At 41.2% G+C, this 20,121-nt stretch overlaps 1 protein-coding gene across 1 annotated transcript in view; it reads right to left on the reverse strand.

Annotated features, from left to right (window-relative positions):
• Window positions 1–19,315, reverse strand: part of ST6GALNAC3 (ST6 N-acetylgalactosaminide alpha-2,6-sialyltransferase 3) — a 273,570-nt gene extending 254,255 nt beyond the window's left edge. The window contains exons 1-2 of the mRNA XM_083621064.1: window positions 18,395–19,315; window positions 17,627–17,756 (exon numbers count right to left, since the gene is read on the reverse strand). The gene's annotated coding sequence lies outside the window, so the exon portion shown is untranslated. The remainder of the gene's footprint in view (window positions 1–17,626; window positions 17,757–18,394) is intronic.
• Between the last annotated feature and the right edge of the window lie 806 nt (window positions 19,316–20,121).

Raw genomic sequence — 20,121 nt, forward strand, 5'->3', positions numbered from 1 at the left:
CTGTATTGCTAAAATAAAGAAAAAGAACAGCTTCTTGCTTAGGTCTTGAAAACTCATTGGTTTTTGAAAGTTATTTTTAGTTTAGTGCAGTTATTTTTATACTTACATGTTGGCAAGTAAAACATGGACCACTTATAAAGGCCATCTCCAACTCCTCGAAAGATTCCATCAACGGTGTCTCCAAAAAATTTTACACATCACTTGGGAAGACAGATGAATTAATATCAGTGTACTGGAAGAAGCAAATATCACCAGTATTGAAGCAATGATTCTTCAACATCAACTTCATTGGACTAGTCATGTTGTGTGGATGCCTGATGCTTATCTTCCAAAGCACCTACTCTATTCCGAACTTAAAAATGCAAAGCGTAATGCTGGTGGTCAACAAAAGAGGTTTAAAGACTGTCTCAAGGCAAATCTAAAAAAAAATGTAGTATACACACTGACAACTGAGAAACACTGGCCTGCGAGTGCTCCAGTTGGAGAACAGCCTTTACCAAAGGTGTCATGGGCTTTGAAGACACTCAAACTCAAGACGCAAGGGAGAAATGTGCTAAGAGGAAGGCACGCTTGGCAAATCCACACCGTGATCAACTCCCACCCGGAAACCAATGTCCCCACTGTGGAAGGACGTGTGAATCCAGAATTGGCCTCCACAGTCACTTATGGACTCACTGTTCAAACCATGATTATGGAAGACAATCTTACTCGGCTACAAGTGATCGCCGAAGAAGATATAAACAAATAAACAATGCTCATATTATAGAGATAATATTTACATATATTATAACCTTTAAGATTCTCTGTGTGATAAAAGGCAAGATTTATGCTTTTCAGAAAAATTGGTGTAATTCTGTTCCAACAGAAAATGGCCCCTCCATGCATCTATTAAAAATAATTTACGAAAGAGGTTCCAAATGTCTTTGAAATTATAGGTTGAGTTCCTTACTGTATTTCTATATTTAGCACATTTCCCACCAAGACATCATCATAAGAGATCTCAGAATGGGGTACAATCCATTAGAAAATCAAATTCAAACAATCACAATAAAAACTATTACACAACTAGAGCCGACCAAGTGTTCAAAAATGTATCAAAAATGTTACTAAATAATCTACTGTGATTCCCAATTGATGAAAAAACCCACATCCCCATTTAAAAGAACTTATCCTGCTTTAGAATCAGTTATTTATAATAATCCTCTTTCCCATTATCTGAAGAAGAAGAAAAGCAGTAGTATTAATTTCAGTAACTTCAAATATACTGTTATAAAAATTAATCTTCATCTAGATAGTTCTGTTCTTCTGTAAAACTTCTTAGGGACATTTTGGATCTGTATCACAACTCTTTTGGTTTCAACTAAGTTCAGCAGCATAATATCTTATCAGAGGAGGATTTCAAAAAGTGTCTTCTGTTATCCTGAAATGAGTTTCCTATCTAAAGATTACATTAGGTTTTCCTTTTGATGTATTTGTTTAATCTCCATATGTTAAATGGGGTAAATCCTGCCACATTTAGATTTAAAGTAATTTAAATTTATCCCTGTGTTCCCTCAGTTAAAAATAAATACTAGGGCTGTAGGGGGCGGGAGTTGAAAGAAAATAGAAAAAAAAAGGAAAGGATGAAATATCAGGAAGAGAAACCAAAATCAAGAAGGTTGAATAAGTGTGTGTGTGTGTGTGTGTGTGTGTGTGTGTCAAAAAGGTTTACCATTCTCCATCCCCTGTGTATATAATTCAATCTGTACTCCATCCTCATCCTCTGTGATAAAGGTATAAAATAGCTGATCAGCATTTTTTTTGTAGGGGCCACATAAGCATCCACTATCAATGCCTCGTGTCTTTTTTTTTTTTTTTTAAAAAACACCTTGAAGACTTCTCTGTAGCTTTTAATTGGGAGTTGTAAATAAAGGTTGCTTGCATGGATGTGATTAAACAGTTGCCTATTCTGGGTTTTAGTTCACTGCCATTAATAGTATAGTAATATGTCTTATGTGCAAATTGGCTTTGAAGCTTCTTGTAAGCCATTTTGTAGAGGACTTCCTTAAAAATCTCTTAAATAAGATAGAAATACAGCTTCCCAGAAACTCAAAACATTAAACAATTACACAGGTAGAATGCATATAACATTTAATAAACAAATAAAAAGACAGCAACTATAAAAGCAGCACGAGCAAGTTAGCTAGACGCCTTCCTGAAATGGGTGGCCTTTGAAGCCAATATCCTAAACAAAACACAGTGCTAAGTAGAGAAAATTCCATTTGAGATTTGCATTTCTTGAGTGATGTGAGGCATGGAAGGGAATTCTACTGTTTTGCCAGCTGGCTGTTTGGATTAAATGACTGTTCCTACAGTCTCTTTGCTTCAGTGTTTTTCTCAAAAGTTAGACATAAGAGAACCTAACTTCAGAATGATGGTGTGTTACTTCTTTCTGAGGAAAGGATAGCTGGATCATGAATGCATAAAGAGCCTCCTTTGTTTCAAGACAGCGAAGAAATTTAATTATCAGCTAAGTCAGCATCAGAATGTTCTGGTGTAGACTAAATTTTCACGACAATGCAAGCGGCATGATTAACATTACACACAAAAAATATATTTTGCTATCAGGCTTAAAATTGCAACTAATAAAGCTGACCTGCTTAGAAAAAAACAGCTTGAAACAATGTATCTGATTATTTGGACATAATGTATTGTATCTGACCAAGTTATGGAGTAGTAGGTGCATTGCAATCAACAGACAAGTTAATAATGACTAACCTAGGTGCATTGATTTCAATGGTTCTGCTTTCAATATGACGTTGGATAAAATCCATCTTGCTTTGTAAACACTGAAAACTGACTACCTTAAAGGTTAGGTTGTGATCACATGTTATGTTTTGTGCAGTTTTTTTAGATAAAGGAAGCAGCCCTATATGTGAATATGACACATAGTTGTAAACATGTGAATAGCACAGTTACACTCATCAGAAAATTGGTGCTCTCTATCAAGTATACGCGGGTGGCGCTGTGGGTTAAACCACAGAGCCTAGGACTTGCCGATCAGAAGGTCGGCAGTTCAAATCCCCGCGACAGGGTGAGCTCCCGTTGCTTGGTCTCTGCTCCTGCCAACCTAGCAGTTAAAAAGCATGTTAAAGTGCAAGTAGATAAATAGGTACCGTTCCAGCGGGAAGGTAAACAGCATTTCCATGCGTTGCTCTGGTTCACCAGAAGCGGCTTTGTCATGCTGGCCACATGACCCGGAAGCTGTATGCCGGCTCCCTCGGCCAACAATGCGAGATGAGTGCCGCAACCCCAGAGTCGGTCACGACTGGACCTAACGGTCAGGGGTCCCTTTACTTTTACCTTTATCAAGTATACATCCTATGTCACATGAAACCAAAGGAAAAATGCTGACTGGCTGACTGACTGTCAGAGTAGCAGAAAATGGTATGCAGTAGCTGGAAGCCTGAAAGGAAGCACTTTACACTGCAACACTTCTGTTGCAGACCTCCACTCTAATCATCACGTGCCATTAGAATGAATGGAAATTTCTCATGTTAAGATGTGTATGAAATCAGAAACTTGGACCATTCACATAATATGGTAAGAATACAGCCCTATTGGGAAAATAATAGTCTGATTCAGTTGGACTTACTTCCGAGTAGGTGTGTATAAGATTGTACAGTTAGTTGCTTCATAAGTTGGAAATGTAAGTTTAAAAATAGTCTGTAATTTTCTGAAGGCACTGAAGCATATCTGAATAAGCTCTTATTATTATTTTTGAAACTCCCCAGTTTTCATCTTATCAAGATGTGACAGCAGTATGCCTAATGGTATGTTTTATGCTTCTGCACAGCATCAGCAATAACACATTTTATAGTTCAAGATGAACTTTTAGATAATTAGAATTGTTAAAAAAAAGTAGCTTCCAAATTATTATTTTAAATAGCATTAGGAGAAGCATGGCAGCTGCAGAAATGTAAGCCTTGCTAAGAAAATGAAAGGCAAATCCTGCTTGAAACAGGAGTGCTCAACCTCATGCAGAGAGAGATTGTGCCTGTGACTGATTTTTTTTTTAGGAAAGAGAGATAGTGATGTAGCACAAGTACCTTCCACTTTCAGTACTTAAAAACCCATTTCCATCCATATTATTCTGTGTACAAACATGGGATCTTCTAGGCTCCTTCTTCAAGTGCTGAAAGGTGCTCAGTGATCTAGGGCATCCCATGAGCCATAAAGGGCAACAACAACAACAAAAATAATAATTGTGTAGCAGAGTGGACCCCAACTTCTATCGCCAGTGAATCCATCAGGTATTCTGCCTCCCCCATGACATATCTAACTAATCACGAAGTCCCTAAGCACCGGAGGGCCTTTACCCTGGCACGATGTCACACCCTCCCCTCGGCTGTCATTGAAGGTCGATTTGGGAAGATTGCTTACTCGGAGGGACAATGCCCCTGTGATTCTGGACAAACAGAAACAATAGAGCATGTGCTTCTCCAGTGCCTATATTATAGAGACATTTGTATTGGCCTCATTTCCCCACTACTCCATAAGTACCCAGGGTGCACAGGATAATTCTATACCCCCCTGCTGCTTTCAGATACCAACCCTGCTACAACATACAATGTTGCCAGGTTCTGCATAGCAGCATTCAAAATTTGTCGGATGATGACCTGTGCCACAAATGAACACTCATATCAGAGTGCTCTGTAAATTGATAGCCATAGCCTTTTATATACTAACCTTTTATGCTCTTCCACTTCTATTTAATGCTTCTAACCCTTCTTTTAGATTCTTATAGTCTTTCATATATACCTTCTGTTTTAATAATTTTAGCGTTCCAAAACGTTTTGCAGATTTTAAATGATTGTTCCCCACCCTACTTATGCTGCTCTATGACTGTAATAAAGATTTGATTGCGTGAGTGAGTGTAGCAGAGCGTTGTACTAAGACCGGCGGGGGCGGGGCGGGCAAGATTCAAGTTCCATTCAACCATGAAACTCACTGGGTCACTGATCACTTTAGGATTTTATTGATTTATTAGACTGCCCTTCATCATAGGAACTCAGAGCAGTTAAATTAGGATTAAAAACAAGTAAATAAGTAAAATAGAACAGCAAAACAATAACTTCCCCCTTCCCAAAGACACATGTAAAGGCTACGTTTCCGAGCACAATTCAAAGTGTTGGTGCTGACCTTTAAAGCCCTAAACGGCCTCGGTCCAGTATACCTGAAGGAGCGTCTCCACCCCCATCATTCTGCCCGGACGCTGAGGTCCAGCGCCGAGGGCCTTCTGGCGGTTCCCTCCTTGCGAGAAGCAAAGCTACAGGGAACCAGGCAGAGGGCCTTCTTGGTAGTGGCGCCCGCCCTGTGGAACGCCCTTCCAGCAGATGTCAAAGCGATAAACAACTACCTGACATTCAGAAGACATCTTAAGGCAGCCCTGTTCAGGGAAGTTTTTAACGTGTGATATTTTACTGTATTTTTGGTTTTTATGGAAGCCGCCCAGAGTGGCTGGGGAGGCCCAGCCAGATGGGCGGGGTATAAATAATAAATTATTATTATTATTATTATTACTATAGAATATTAATGAGCCCAAGGCCTGGTTGAGCACCCCTTCAAGCTCCTTGGATAAAAGTTAGAAGAGAAATGTTAAGAACTAACAAAGGAGAAGTCTTCCATGGGGTCTTCATGATCAATGTGAGGTGATATGCTGGGGGTGGGGGGCAGGTACATGGGCTATTGCCCAAAAGCAAACTTGGATCCTCGGGTAAGTTAACTAAGGGAAGCTCACAAACAGGAAGTTTTCTGCCCTGTCATCTCCTCAGAAGCCCACACAGCCCTGTCCGTGTTATTCAGGAGGGTCCCTGACCCTGTAGAGAAACTCTTTGGGACACATGTGGCTAACAGGAAGAGGGGAAAGGAAGGATGGGAAACTTTCCTTCTGTGAACTTTCTTAAGTTAACTTCCTGCCAATGAGCTACCAGCCTAAGTTCAAGGTGCTGCCTGAAAGATAACCTCTCCCCTTATACACCCAGTCAATAACTGCTCTGTGCAGATGCCATCTTATCATGAGGTCCGTTCCACACACTGTAGGAATCGGGCCTTTTGTGTTGCAGGCACTGTCTCTGTCATATTTTCAGCACCTAGAGAAGGCCTTCCTCCTTCAACAAACCTTCCAAGTTGAAATCGTTCCCATTCTGCATCAGTATTGCAACTGCTTTTTAAACTGTGGTTTTTTTAAAACTGACATTTTTATTTTATTCCCTGTTTTTCACTAGGCTTCTGTGGGAGGAAGGGCAGGATATAAATTTAATGAAAAATAAATAAACCTATCAAGCCATTGAGTTTAGTATATTTTATATAATGTTTTTCCAGCCTATGTTGTAAGCTGCTTTGAGCAACTGTAGGGGCATAAACATTTTTGAATGAGTGAATGAACAGAAGAGAAAGTTGAGTAGGCTCCTATAGTTGGTAGAACATGACCCATAATCTCAGGGTCCTGGGTTTCAGCCCCATGTTGGGCAAAGGTTTCCTGCACTGCAGGGGGTTGGACTAGATGACCCTCACGGTCCCTTCCAACAATTCTGTGATTCGATTACATGGGCCACTTTAGCAGCACAATGAGGCATTTTGATGCCCATAGTTTCCTTCTACTGGTGGTGAATGCCAGCAGCATTTAAGGCAATCAGGGCCACTGAGAAACAAGGAGGTGGTATCAGCATGCCCTGGGGAAACCCTGGGGTTTTCAGAAGTACAAAAATGTCTCTTTTAAAGACATACGAGAGCAAAATATTCAAACAAAAAAGAGCAGCCCAATAAGTAGCCATGGGCTGTAGACTGACCGTTGGGAAGGAAATGTAACTTGTCACTGAACACGCTGCAACATTTTGCTGCAGGCCTCACCTGTTGTACATACCTGACAAATCATAAAATAAGAATTTTGTTTAAAACCTTATTTGACCAGAAACCATAGTGGGATGGGGTGGGGGTAGATGTGTGTAGCCCCAGGCAAAGATAGCCCTACACACTGCCTTTAAGTGTCTGAAAAACTATCATTTCTGAAATAACACTGCCTAACTTATTCTGTTGGACAGAGCTTTGCTTCAGGCAATTTCTTCAAGGCCTTTCTGGTCTCGTCTGTGTGGCTTTGGGTGCATTTGCACACTCACTGCTCACAGCTGTTTCTGTGTTTCTAACCTGAATTCAGAGATGTATAGTGGCAAAGCAGCAGTCTTTCAGGAAAGACAGGATACAAAGCCAGCATTGGGTAATTATAGAGTTAAACATTGCCCCAGTTGTTATGGGTTGGGTATAAGACTCTACCCTGTAGCTTGTTTATGTGATTACTTTCATTTTCTTAGCAGCAGTTAGCAGTGACAGACAAGTCCATTGATTTAAGTAGTTCTCCTCTCACTTAACAGTGCAATCCTATGCACGTCTCTCTGGAAGTAAGCAACATTGCTTTCAGTGGGACTTACTCTCTGGTAAATGAGTATAGTTGAATACAGTCATACCTTGGTTGATGAACGCCTTGCAACTCGAATGTTTTGGCTCCCGAACACACAAACCCAGAAGTGAGTGTTCCAGTTTGCCAACATTCTTTGGAACCCGAATGTCCAACGTGGCTTACGTGGCTTCCGATTGGATGTAGGAGCTTCCTGCAGCCAATCAGAAGCTGTGCCTTGGTTTCCAAACATTTTGGAAGTCAAACAGACTTCCGGAATGGATTCCATTTGACTCCCGAGGTACTACTGCACTACCAATAAACACCTTTCCACTTCTCTTTGTGCTTTATGAAATTTTGTATTATGCACTAGAACAGTAATTAATAACCAAAAAGGTATAGTAAGCCAATGTGCTGGTTCAGAAATTGCATCAAATCATGTTTTGGTCTTTCACATTTTGGCAGAGTTTGAACTGGGTTTTTGGTCCTGGATTGTAGATAACCTACGCTTCCCCAAATCATAATTTACCCAGTTCAGACAAAATTGCAAGCTAAATTGATGTGGAGGAGGAAAGATGAGTATGCAAGAGAAGGAACAGTGGGGGGGGGGGAGGTGTAGGAAGGTCAGCATGGGACTGATTTTTATTGTCCGAAAACATAGTTCTGCCATTAGTTTGACCCAAAACACAGCCTGACTAACTGTAGCCCAAGCACTGTTATTTCTAACTCTTCCACACAGAGCCTTTTTAACAGTTTCAGAATAATGCATGAAAATGAAGCTATATTGCACAGTCAGGCATTAGAAAAAAATGGCAGCCATACAATTCTTTATTATATATATTTTTAAAATGCTTAGTTTTATTTATGTCCCATTTTTTTAAAAAAAACATGCTAAATTGTAATGATGTCCCATTAATTCTGTCCCATTTAAAACAAACAAACAAACAAACAAACAAACAAACCACCTCTCAGAACAAGGACATTGGCAGCGCCAATAGTTTCTGCAAGGAAAAGCTGGGTTCCAGTTGGAAAGGTAAACTGCACAGGCTTTAGACTGACATCTAATTTAACCAGAATGGCGTCAGGGTGGAATTGATAGATGGAAAGCCGACACATTTCTGTCCAATCACATTTGCAAATGGAGACAGAAATGACAAGCATTATCCTAAGGTGCAATGTTGTTGTTTTAATGCAGCCCCAGGAGACAGTGCCTGAGGAATGTCAGCCCAGACCTGTGAATCTTCAGAGCTGACTCACGGGGCCCATGAGTGACTTCAGTGACATTTACATTCCTGTAATGTGGCTGCTTTATTTTTATTTGCTTTACAGAATGCTATTTTCATTTCCATTGCTCAGAGCTTTTCTTTTTTTTTTTTATCTACCCAGGACAAACACCATTGCACACACAAAGCTTACAGCAGAGAGAAAAATGCTAATGTCAAATTCAAACTCTACCATTATTATTATTTAATGCACAGACAAGGCCAAGCTGGCTGACCAAGCGACCATCTGCAGCAATATTTTTAGCAGTGGGTGGGTGTCAGGGCTTGTCAGGATCAGACACAAATGGCACCACTCAAAACAATCCAGTGTATGGGTTCCAAGGCTACTTCTTGTAGGGGAGGGAATGGGTCGATCAGTAGGCATACCCATATTCCTGCTTTATTTTTTGGGAAGTAGCCTGTTGACATTGGTAGGCAAAGGCACATTGGCAGAAGCAACAGACAAGTGTGCAGATGACTGGCTGTAGGTTGCAGATAGCTAACAGGTGGATGGATGGCTCTGCTACCATTCCTGATCTGCCACCCGAGTCCAGGGGCTCACCTGGGCTCATAGTAGAGCTGGGATTGTTGGTTTCCCCAGTCACTTGATTCCTCCAGGGCTGATTGGCTGCAGCTTTCCTTACTGCTGCCAGCAGGGGATGATGGAGCTGCAAGTCTCAGGTCATCTAGTTTCCTTGTGACTCGGAAAATTAAGTAGGTGGGCTGGGCTTCTGCTTTGAGTCTGCTGTGGCTGGCAGACTGCCATCTAGTCTAAAAAGTGGGCCTTTTCCACAGCTGCATCAGCCCTCTGCAACACGTTCCCCTGTGCAATCCAATAAGCATCAACTGTGACATGTTTTAGATGCCTATTAAAAATACATTTGTTAATTTGGGCATTTCCTGACCGTTGATTTTTCGACTGTTGATTTTTACTATGTGTTTTGCTTCAGTGTACTGATTCTGGATTTTTATTGGGATATTGACAGGATGTACCGTACTTTGTTCTATCTTAATTTTGTGATCTTTGCTTTCTACATTTCTGAGGGTCACATGACAGTGGTCAGTGGGGCCAGAGGCAAATGTGAGCAGAACAACCTTTGCACAGTAGGCCAGTTTCTACACACAGCCCTCTATGTCCTCCATCCAAACAAGATGCTCTATCAGAGTTGAAGGACACATGGTGGGCAGCGAACTTACTTGGGGTGCAAGGCAGGGCCAGCGAGGGATGTATGACCAGGGGAGACCTCTAAGGGCCAGAAGAGAGGCCATATGCAGTTCCTGGGACCTGACAAATAACATTGCCAGGGATCATGTGATCTAGCCACATGAGGCAACCAAAGTTTCACCAGGTATACTGGCTGCATAGCTTTGTTGCATTGTCACCATTTCCCCCACTGCCTCATTGCACAACTTCCTAGCTTCATTTTTGCATCCAGTTGTATTTTTTCTGCGTACACTGATTTAAAAGTCATCCCCTCTCTACTGGGAATTGCCATGTTGAAACTCATAATTCTAAGCATTCTTGTCAAACTATGATCCCCAGGATGTTGGGTGGGGTTGTTTTGTTTTGTTTTGTTTTTTGTTTTGTTTTGTGAAGGGCAGGAAGAAGCCACAACAGTTGCACTGGTATAAAACTAAAACGAGGCTGTGCACACATTATCGACTCAAAATGCAGCTAGGTTGTTCTTTTTCTCAACTTGGACCGAAGCTGGTTTGTGGGGGGAAATGCATCAAAATGCAGTTTTTTATGAGAAACAACAGGATAAATGCATGGATTGCAACTAACATATTGTACACGTGGCTTCGCAAACCAGTGGATGCAGGAGTGTATGAACAGCCTAAGCCTGTAGTTTAGATATGCCCTTAGACATTTTGAAAGAGCCTTAAAAGGATGCAGCAGATGTCCTTTCAATTAGGAATGTGTGTAATTAGCACCTTTAGGGAGCATGCCAATCAGGCAGATTCTCAAAAGTTTTCATTAACTCATGACTAACTACTTGCATTCAATTAAGAAGGCACCGCTCAGTGGAAAAAAGTTTCACTTTGAAGTCTCCTGCAGTTTGCTTCCTTTCAGCCTTGGTTAACTGAGCAAAGGCTGCGCACAGCATGTCGCATCCTTCACCGGGAGCCCCAGAGACACTGCAGAGGAGCCTCATTTGCATCAACAAAAAAGAGAATAAGGGCATTGCTGAAATACAGCAGCTAATTCATTCTGAATCCGGACAGCAGCTTCATTTGTAGGCACTTCCAAGTCCCAGGGCGTTCTGTGGCTTTGACTAAAGGTCTCATTGGAGATACTCTTTGAAGGGAAAATGCATGCCACCTTGTTAGCTTAAGCAACACCACGAGGCATTGGGTCAGATTTCCACAGCAGAGATTGTGCAGAACCGTAGCTTAAACGTATGTGGATATTGCAAGCACAAACTCTGTGCGTTGTTATTATCCAGCTGATTTAAATGAGGATAAGGAGCAGTTAATAGCTGCTAAAGGTAGTTCAATTCTGTTAATTTTACCCTTTGCTCCTTGACGGCTAGTCTGTCATTGAGGTATAATGTTGATATTATTGATGCTGGATACTGGCAAGTGTCTTGTTGGTATGTTTCATCCTCAAGTAAACTTTTCATATGTTTCAAATAAATTGTAGCTGTTGGAATATCGATGGCATATGACAGCATATTATTTTCATCTATATTTTTGGTTCTATTTCACTTAAATTGTCTTGTGTGAACTGCTTTGAGCACTATGTATTTGTGCACAATGTAGTATATAAATGAACCAGATCATGGCTTCGAACTCTGATCATTTGCCTAGACTGGTAATGTTTCTTTTATTTTAATGCCTCATTGCGGTTTTATTAATTTTACTATTCCACGGGAGTAACTGTAAAAGCTTTGTCATTCCACAGTCTTCTATTGTTCTGTTCTGAGCTTTTGCTTGGAAACACTCACCTTCTGATCAGCACTGCTGATTTTCCACAATATCTACAAGGGTAAGTTTCAGCCAATTCCATGTAGTCTGCTGCCAACAATGTAAGTCTTGGGGCTGGAAGAATGGAAGAAGCAGGACACCGTCACAAGGTGCCAAGGTGCACAACAAGGAGAAATGAAATCTTTGGTTCAGAGAGTGAGTTGAACACTCACTTTATATTGTAAAGGACCCCTGACAGTTAAGTCCAGTTGCAGATGACTCTGGGGTTGCAGCGGTCATTTCGCTTTACAGGCCAATGACTAAGCCACTTCTTGGGCAACGGAACACCGAAACCAGAGCAGTGCACGGAAACGCCATTTACCTTCCTGCCGAAGCAGTACTTATTTATCTACTTGCATTTTTTGGTGTGCTTTCAAACTGCTAGGTTGGCAGGAGCAGGGACCGAGCAACAGGAGCTCATCCCGTCACAAGGATTCAAACCGCTGACCTTCTGATCGGCAAGCCCAAGAGGCTCAGTGGTTTAGACAACAGCGCCACCCGCGTCCCTTCTTTATACTGTAGAAGCAGCTTAATGGTGTTTTGAAACTTAGTTTGTAATGGCTTTCCCAAACTCCTTTCATAGAACCAGCACCCCATCCATGATTGAATATCTGGATTCTGTGATTTCATGCCTTGGTGCTATGTAATTTCTACTTTCATTTTAATGAAAAGAGCACAATGGATGAATTCATGTAACCAGAGCAAAAGGAAACTACCGATAAGAAGAGGAGCATGAAAATCAGGCGTTAGTCTCTCTGTGCATTTCTAGAAGGCTCTTCACTTGTGCTGGTGGCAGAAGAAAAAAGCTGTTTGTAGGCGCTGTTGTGACTCAACTAAGTCCAAAGACAGAAAATAGTTTCTTCTTTTTTCTTTGAGCAGAAGGCAGCTTGAAAAAAGGACTGCCTGCTTGTGATGTGCAAATGAATTTTGCTTTTGCCTCTGGTGAATGGGGTTTGCAAGTTTTGGGAAATTTGTTTCAAAACATGCAGAGGCAAATGTGGAGTCTACAGAGAGAGAAGATGTGGTACTTCTCTCAAGCCACCTGTAATTCTCCAAAACTAATATTTATAAACAAATGTATGATGCTGCCATATACTGAGACCATTAGTCCAGCTAATCAGATTTTCTTTCTTTGGTTGGTAAAGTCTTTTTGTGTCCTCAGGTAAATAAAAACATTTTTCTAGTGCTCATGATCTTTCTTTAACCAGCAATACTGAGCCTGTGAGTGTCTGAATGGACACAACAACTGAACTAAGGACTTTCCTAGTTGTCTGCCTCTGTCCCCGTTTCAGACTTTAGCGGAAAGGAAGGTGGCCTGCAGCATAATGGAGAAAGCTGCCTGATTTGAATGGTAATATACTGCTGCACTCAAATAGCTTGTCATGTGGTGACAACTGCCACACGGAAGACTTGTTTTCCCTTTCCTTCCTCTCTGGGTCTTTTGGCTCCCAAGAGGTAATGAAAGAAAGTTGGACTCAAAAGAGAATACGTTTTTCTCCTCAACAACTAAAGTGAGATTGAAGTTCCGCATTTTGGGTTTTGTGGTTTCCCTGCTGGAATTCGCCACATGGGATTTCTCTCCTCACATGACAGAGCAGGAGTGTAGTCTTCCTGATCAGATTTAGCTTTGACAGTTTGAGACTCCCTCTTCGCTTTCAAGGACTCTCTGGAGTTGATACGCCCTTGGCCCATCTTAGTTCACAGCTGCAGCACTTTTCTTCAGGCTTTCGGCCCTGACTTGTCAAAGGCTCCTCTCTACATTTTAGCTCCCACCCTCTTATCCAGGCTCACTGTTTTTAGCTTCTATATAGGAGTTTTATCGTCGTCTGCTTAATAAAGGTTTGGGGAGTTAAACTGTGCCAAACACTGAACCCCTGGATTCAGCTTATATTAAATATACCTATATAGATAACAAAATAAGTTGATACATCGGTGCTGCCACACTCTGAAACTGATTCTTCCCCCTCCAAAACTGGCTGAACCCCACTTATCCAGATAGAGGAATCACCCACACACAGCTTGTTGGGAAATAAGCTTCAAGTTATTGGCTTTCATCCTGTCCTTTACCACTGTCAGGCACCTGTCTAGCACACCAACCACAACATCTGAATACAGATGAAAAGCAGAAACAGAGTAGGGTGGGATACCACACATTTATGGCACCATGCAGATGTCAAACAGCACTCAGCATAGCACTGAAAATCTGATTATGTTAGTTCTATGAGGCCTCTAAATGGGTACATCACATAACTCACCCTCCCCACTCATGCCAAACTTCCCTCTACACATGATACCTTAAAGGTAAAGGGAAAGGTACACCTGACCGTTAGGTCCAGTCGTGGATGACACTGCGGTTGTGTGCTCATCTTGCTCTATAGGCCAAGGGAGTCGGTGTTTGTCTGCAGACAGCTTCTGGGTCATGCGGCCAGCATGACTAATCTGCTTCTGGTGAACCAGAGCAGCACACAGAAATGCCGTTTACCTTCCCGCTGGAGTAGAACCTATTTATCTACTTGCACTTTGACGTGCTTTCAAACTGCTAGGTGGGCAGGAGCTGGGACTGAGCAATGGGAGCTCACCCCGTCGCAGGGATTTGAACCACCGGCCTTCTGATCGGCAAGCCCTAGGCTCTGTGGTTTAGACCCACAATCTTTTACTTGCCCAATCGTTTCCTGCTTTCCACACCTGATCTAATCAAGCCCTTCTCAGGAGAAGTTAGTTTGCAACAGTTTAATAAAAGATACCCAGCCCTCCACAGTAACCACCAAAACGACCATCCTCCCCCAACAAAAGGCCTAATTTCTCTGCAAACCTCAATAGAGTAGCTTGCCTAACACTTCCTGTTGAGTCAAAGCTTCCAAAACGCACATATCAGGGCATTCCACATAAGCTCACCAGAATTAATTTACATGTTTTGGATGGTAGTCAGCAGACTTCTCACTTGTGGCAGTGTTTCCTTCCAGATCTCACCTGGGTCTCTTCTCTCCATCATTTCCCCATCTTTTATATGGAGAGTTGAATGTTGCCTGTCCTTCACCAAGACCCACAGATCCACATACGGTAGTTTTTGTATTGCTCACTTTCTTTTTGAACACCTCTACAAAGCACTTAGAAACCACAAGCCAGGGTTTGTTTGTCCCCAGAGAATTGCCACTTACAATAGCAACAGTATCTGAGTGAGAAAGGAATAATTTTTTAAAAAAACCAACCACATAAAACCTTTTAACTAATTCCCCCCCAGTTTTTATTTTCTTTTTGACACAGTTTTATACCCTTCTGGGATTTGGATAAGAATCCATTTATTTATTGCAATATTTCTTTTTAAAAAGTAAATCATTATCATTGAATGTGTCTGTGCATATATATCTGTTTGTTTATGTGTGTGTATACATACCATAACATGCATTTTATACCCTTTTAAAGTTGTTGTCATTCTTGACACTCTTTTGTATTCCTGTATCATTTTGTGTATATTCTCTAGAATGTGGGGTTTTTTTAGTCCCAATAACATCAGAAAACTATGAGTAGCCACAACACACAAATATCTTCCCATGTGGGACAACCCCTAGGCCTTTCTCTTTTCAAGCAGCAACCATGCTGCAAAGTAATGGTGTGACCTGCTTTTTAAGCCACTGGACTCCCTGCGTTTATTATGCAGATAGTGGTGATTTTGGTTCAATCCAACACTTTAGTCAATTCCAACCATGGTCTTTTCTCTCCCCATTTTACATCCCAAACAAGAATCTTATTTTCCAATCAATGCACACACCCAGACATCACATAATGGTCACCCTGCTGGGATGACCCCCTCGCCCAGTAAGCAACTCTTGTTAGCTACAAGCAATTTGGAGTTTCAGCAATCCTTATCACATCTGTATTGTTGGCTGTATTTGTTCACAAACGAATGAGCATGGTGGTTAAGAAGCAAGCATGGTAGGATTTCACGCTGGCTACTGCTGTTGTATATTATATTTGTCCATAATTCACACAATTTCTGGGAGGCAGTAAAACAGCCTTTCACCAAGTATGTATTTTTCATGTGCACTCTCCAAAAACAATAATTTATAAGCAAATGTTCGTTTCTTTTACAGCCCTCCTATGGTATTCCGGTGTCATAATTTATCCCAAGGCTTTCTAAGTCAGCCCCAACACAGTAAAAGATCATTAGAAGACACAACAAAACTTTTGTTCTGGCAAAACCAGTAAGAAGATTTCCTGCAGTACACATGCTGGCTAAATTAATTCTAGAACTAACGCATTAGGGGTATTTTATGTCCATGGCTCATAAAATCTGCCAACATTTGAAGCCAAGAGGAACAGAATCTGAATGAGGTGACAGCCACAACTTACATTAGAATTGGTTTACCAGCTATTATACCAATTTTATGAACTACATGCATAGCTGCAGCCTCTTTAACAAACTTGGAAATGACTCTAGTCTTTTTCAATCACAGGGATGCCAGCAAGTGAGCATAAGGAGTTCATAGACCATCCCAAAGCCAGCGGTGGACCCAGACTCTTGGCTCTCATTTTGTAAAAAGGAAGTCAGCAAGAAATCTAAACATGGAGGCATCTAGAAAGCAAAACGTGGAGGCAAGCTTCTAAGAATCTGCTGTTGCTAAGGTCGCTTAATCATTCACTGTTGCTAAGAAACCAGAGGAAGAAATGCTGGGATTCAGGATGGGGGGGGTGCCTCCCAGAACAGAAGAAATCAGGACTATGAACTGTCACAGTTAAAGCAAGGGGGGGGCTGGTTTTCTGCATGCTTATTTTTCTTTACATCATCTGTATTTGTGGTTGAATATTTGTATATTGCTTTTTCTTCCAGGAATTGCGTACATTATCCTCCCCTCCCACTTTATATCTTTGCAACAGCCCTGTGATATAAGCTGGACTAAGTTAATATATGTACATAAGCAGCAGTTCTTGCCAGTAGTTGGGTGGATGCAGGGGCCCCAATCCTCATACAATGTACCATTGCCATATTTTCTCCCTCTACCCCTCCCTCTTGCACATTCTCTGTCTCTCATGCACATACGTTCCATTCCATTTCATTCACTTCAATGGAACAGGGCACCTGTGATGTATATGGCATAAGCATGGAGGGAATGGAATGTTCAAATGGGAATGATTCCTCCAGCCAGAATATTAGATTGGCAGAAACACAAAACAAAAGCCTCTGAAATGCTGCCTGTACTCTGGAATGTCTTCCCTAAAGAGGCTTGGTTAAATTCTGCCCTCCAGGATTTTGGGACCTTTCTTTATAAATCAACTTTTTAAGCTTCTCTTAGATAACTCATTTACTGCTGTATTATTTTGTTTTTCAATCTTGGCTCTGCTTGTGCTCATCTATAAGACGTTTGTGTTTTAGCAGTATTTTAACTGTGTTTTAAACATTTTGTTGGGCCTGACTTGGACCCTGGGAAAGTTCCTGCTTTACACTCACCCATACCCATTTTCCTCTTCAAAAGCCTTGGCAGGTTATGCCCTTGGATATTTTGTTTTAAGAGCTCTGCCCTTTGTTTGTTCTTGCTTTATACCCACTCACAGTGCAATCCTCAGCATATTTACTTCATTGCAGCTTACTGCCTAATAAGTGTATTTAGGATTGCAGCCTTAATATGTCAGTGGAACTGGAGCTCAAGTCAATTCAGGTTTTCCTCTAGAACCTGTGGAGCATCTTTTTGTGCCTGGGTGTGACAGCCAGCTAAGCGCTCCTGAGAGAAAACACAACCTCTGCCTGTTTGGGTCCTATGGGCCTTAGGGGGGATTAAAATGGGCAAATACTGGTAAGCCAATTTTCTTTGACTGAAACTGTATGTACGTATGTACATATGTAATTATGTACATAGAATACAGCAAATGCTCCTAAAGAGCTAAATGCATAAGTAATTTGTTTAAAAGATTAACAAGGCAACAGTCCCCGTGACTATTTACAGAGAGTAAAATAAAAAACATTTTTTACTTGCAAACTTTGTAGTCAATCCAAGTGGTTTGCAGAGGTGCTGGACACTTCAGAGATGCTCCTTTGCAAATATTTTCAGTCCCAAAGTGGGGGAACAACCGCAGCAAGTGGCTGTATGGAGGACCTAGACCTGCAAGTATAATCCAAGGATAACAAATTATAACATATACAATGCCAGATATACAAAAAGGGGGGTCCCCACCCCCTTGCTAATTAATCACATGTAAATTTAGGCATGCATTTACATAAATTAAAATGACCTTATGCAGAGTGATAAGAGCCCAGAAATATTATCAAGTTCTTGATAATAAACCACTGAGGGGCTCTCCTTTTACAGTGCCAAACCAGCTCATTCGTGGGAGATATATTAGCAAGATCCATCTAAGGCAGAACAAGAATACAGGAACCACACAAATTAGGAGCCAAGCTTTAGAAGTGCTCTTGCACACAATCATATTTCAAAAACTGCCAAGGAGACACTCATTTCAATAGGGGGAAAAAATGGGCAAAGCATAAAAAGGAGTGCCTAGTTCCAGAACAAAATACTATTTGGACCATCTCTGGAGACGAAAAGTTCTAGTTGCTATTTGGAAGGAAGATGCTAACATCTGGACCATTATTCAGAGTGAGGCAAGCTGCTTAGATTAAGTACCTAATAATAAAAGAAACCACAAATGTGTCTAGGGGAAAAGCAGCTGTCTTGGAATCTCTGGCAGCCCCAACCTTGCACATGTTTTATAGTGCTGAGAGGAGACTACAAAATCCTACCATTTATGTAAAGGCTTAACGTTTCCTTGTTGAGACTCCTTCTGCCACTATAGACCAATTTCTCTTTGGGATTTGGGACACAGGCCTCATTTTTGCACTTTGAATCCTCAAATACAATTCTGTCAGCATAATTCTTCAGTCTCCTGCAGTCTTGAAGATTTGTCTGGTACAGAAGTTCATCTCTAGTTCGCCATGGTGACCTCAGGGAACATATTCAATATTTCATTGTTAACTTCATTTTAGACTGGAAGCTTGGAAACTCAATTCGACAGCAGTGAGCTGAACCAGTTTCAGGCAGAACTATATACGGTATTCAGACCTTGCAGGTAACCTTGAGCTGTCTGTTGCTTCCTGAGAAAGTGAAGGAGTCCAACATGCTTCTAAGCTGTTATACTTTGTTAGCCTCAGAATCAGCTCAAATGCGAAAGCAATGATCTGTATGCAGTTTTCCATAGCAAACCCCTGCCATATATTATAGAAGACATGTATTCTCAGCTTTAAGGGCAGCAAGAGTGTTTTTAGATATCACAAAAGCGGTTTGAAAGCAGTTATGGATCTTGCATGGAACAGGAAACACTGTTCAGATCTACGAATTCAAAAATTCTCCCACTGAGTCAGAATGAAACATCACTAGCATAACAATCTGTCTCCAGTGCAGTTAATGAAGCTGTGGCCAGTTTCAACCTATTTCTGTCTCCTGGTCTGTTATTTGGTTTTACATCCTTGCCTAGCCCTTGCCTGGGGCCACTAGGACAACTGCCTTTCAACCATCAATCACCCAGCAATTTGCCTGTAAACCTGCAAATTGCAAATATGATGCTGAAAGTATCTTACCCTTCTCCTTCTAGTACCACAAAGTGTATTTCAAACTACAGCCCTGAATATTTTCTACAAAGGATATCCTGTCTGCAGAGGCAGACTTTGGTCTTTGAAATTTCTGTGGCACCCTTTGCGAGGCCAAAATTTGGCACCCCCTGCCACTCGTCTTCCATTCTGCTCAATTTACTACAGGTAGTTGCAGTGTTCTGTGGCATCCCCTAGGCTCGGCACCCAATGCAGCAGAACCAGTCACACAGCCCTAAATCCACCTCTGCTGTTTGCCTTGTCAATTCCCAAACACCAAGCTGAGGTATTGTTCCCTAACTCACCACAGTCAGCAGTATGAGAACATGGCAAATTTTACAGCACTGATAAAATATACAAATTTAGAAGAATAGAAACCATTTCTAGTCTATATAAAAAGTTATTTGTCAAGCAACAAATGTAATTTTCTATATGGAAAAAGAATTAAATATTACGTAAAAGAAAACACAGTAGTTAATTGAGCTTTGTTTTCTGTATGTTTAAGCCATAGTTTCAAGTGCACTCAATATGGCATTTAACCTTGCATTTTAAGTTCCCTCCTAATAAAAGAGGGATAGTTTTTAAAAACCAGCAAGTTAAATGAACTGTCTATATTTACTCACACATATCTCCTTGAAGGATTACTTGCTTTTACATTGCTTTGAAGACATGGGATATCAGGTTGTTACTCGCATCCATGTCCCATCCCCAGAATGTCTTATGGTGGCAATAATTGATGGCTTCAAATCTCCTTTTACTTTTAGCTCATACTACATGTGGATGGAGTTACAAATTCTACAGGTTAACAAGAGATCACAGGGGTCACCAGCTGAGCTTACACCATAAACTGCCTTGGATAAACATAAGGAATGCTTCAGTCTCCC

The sequence above is a fragment of the Podarcis filfolensis genome (genome assembly GCF_964270895.1).
Source record: "Podarcis filfolensis genome assembly, chromosome: 6".
Lineage (NCBI taxonomy): Eukaryota > Metazoa > Chordata > Lepidosauria > Squamata > Lacertidae > Podarcis > Podarcis filfolensis.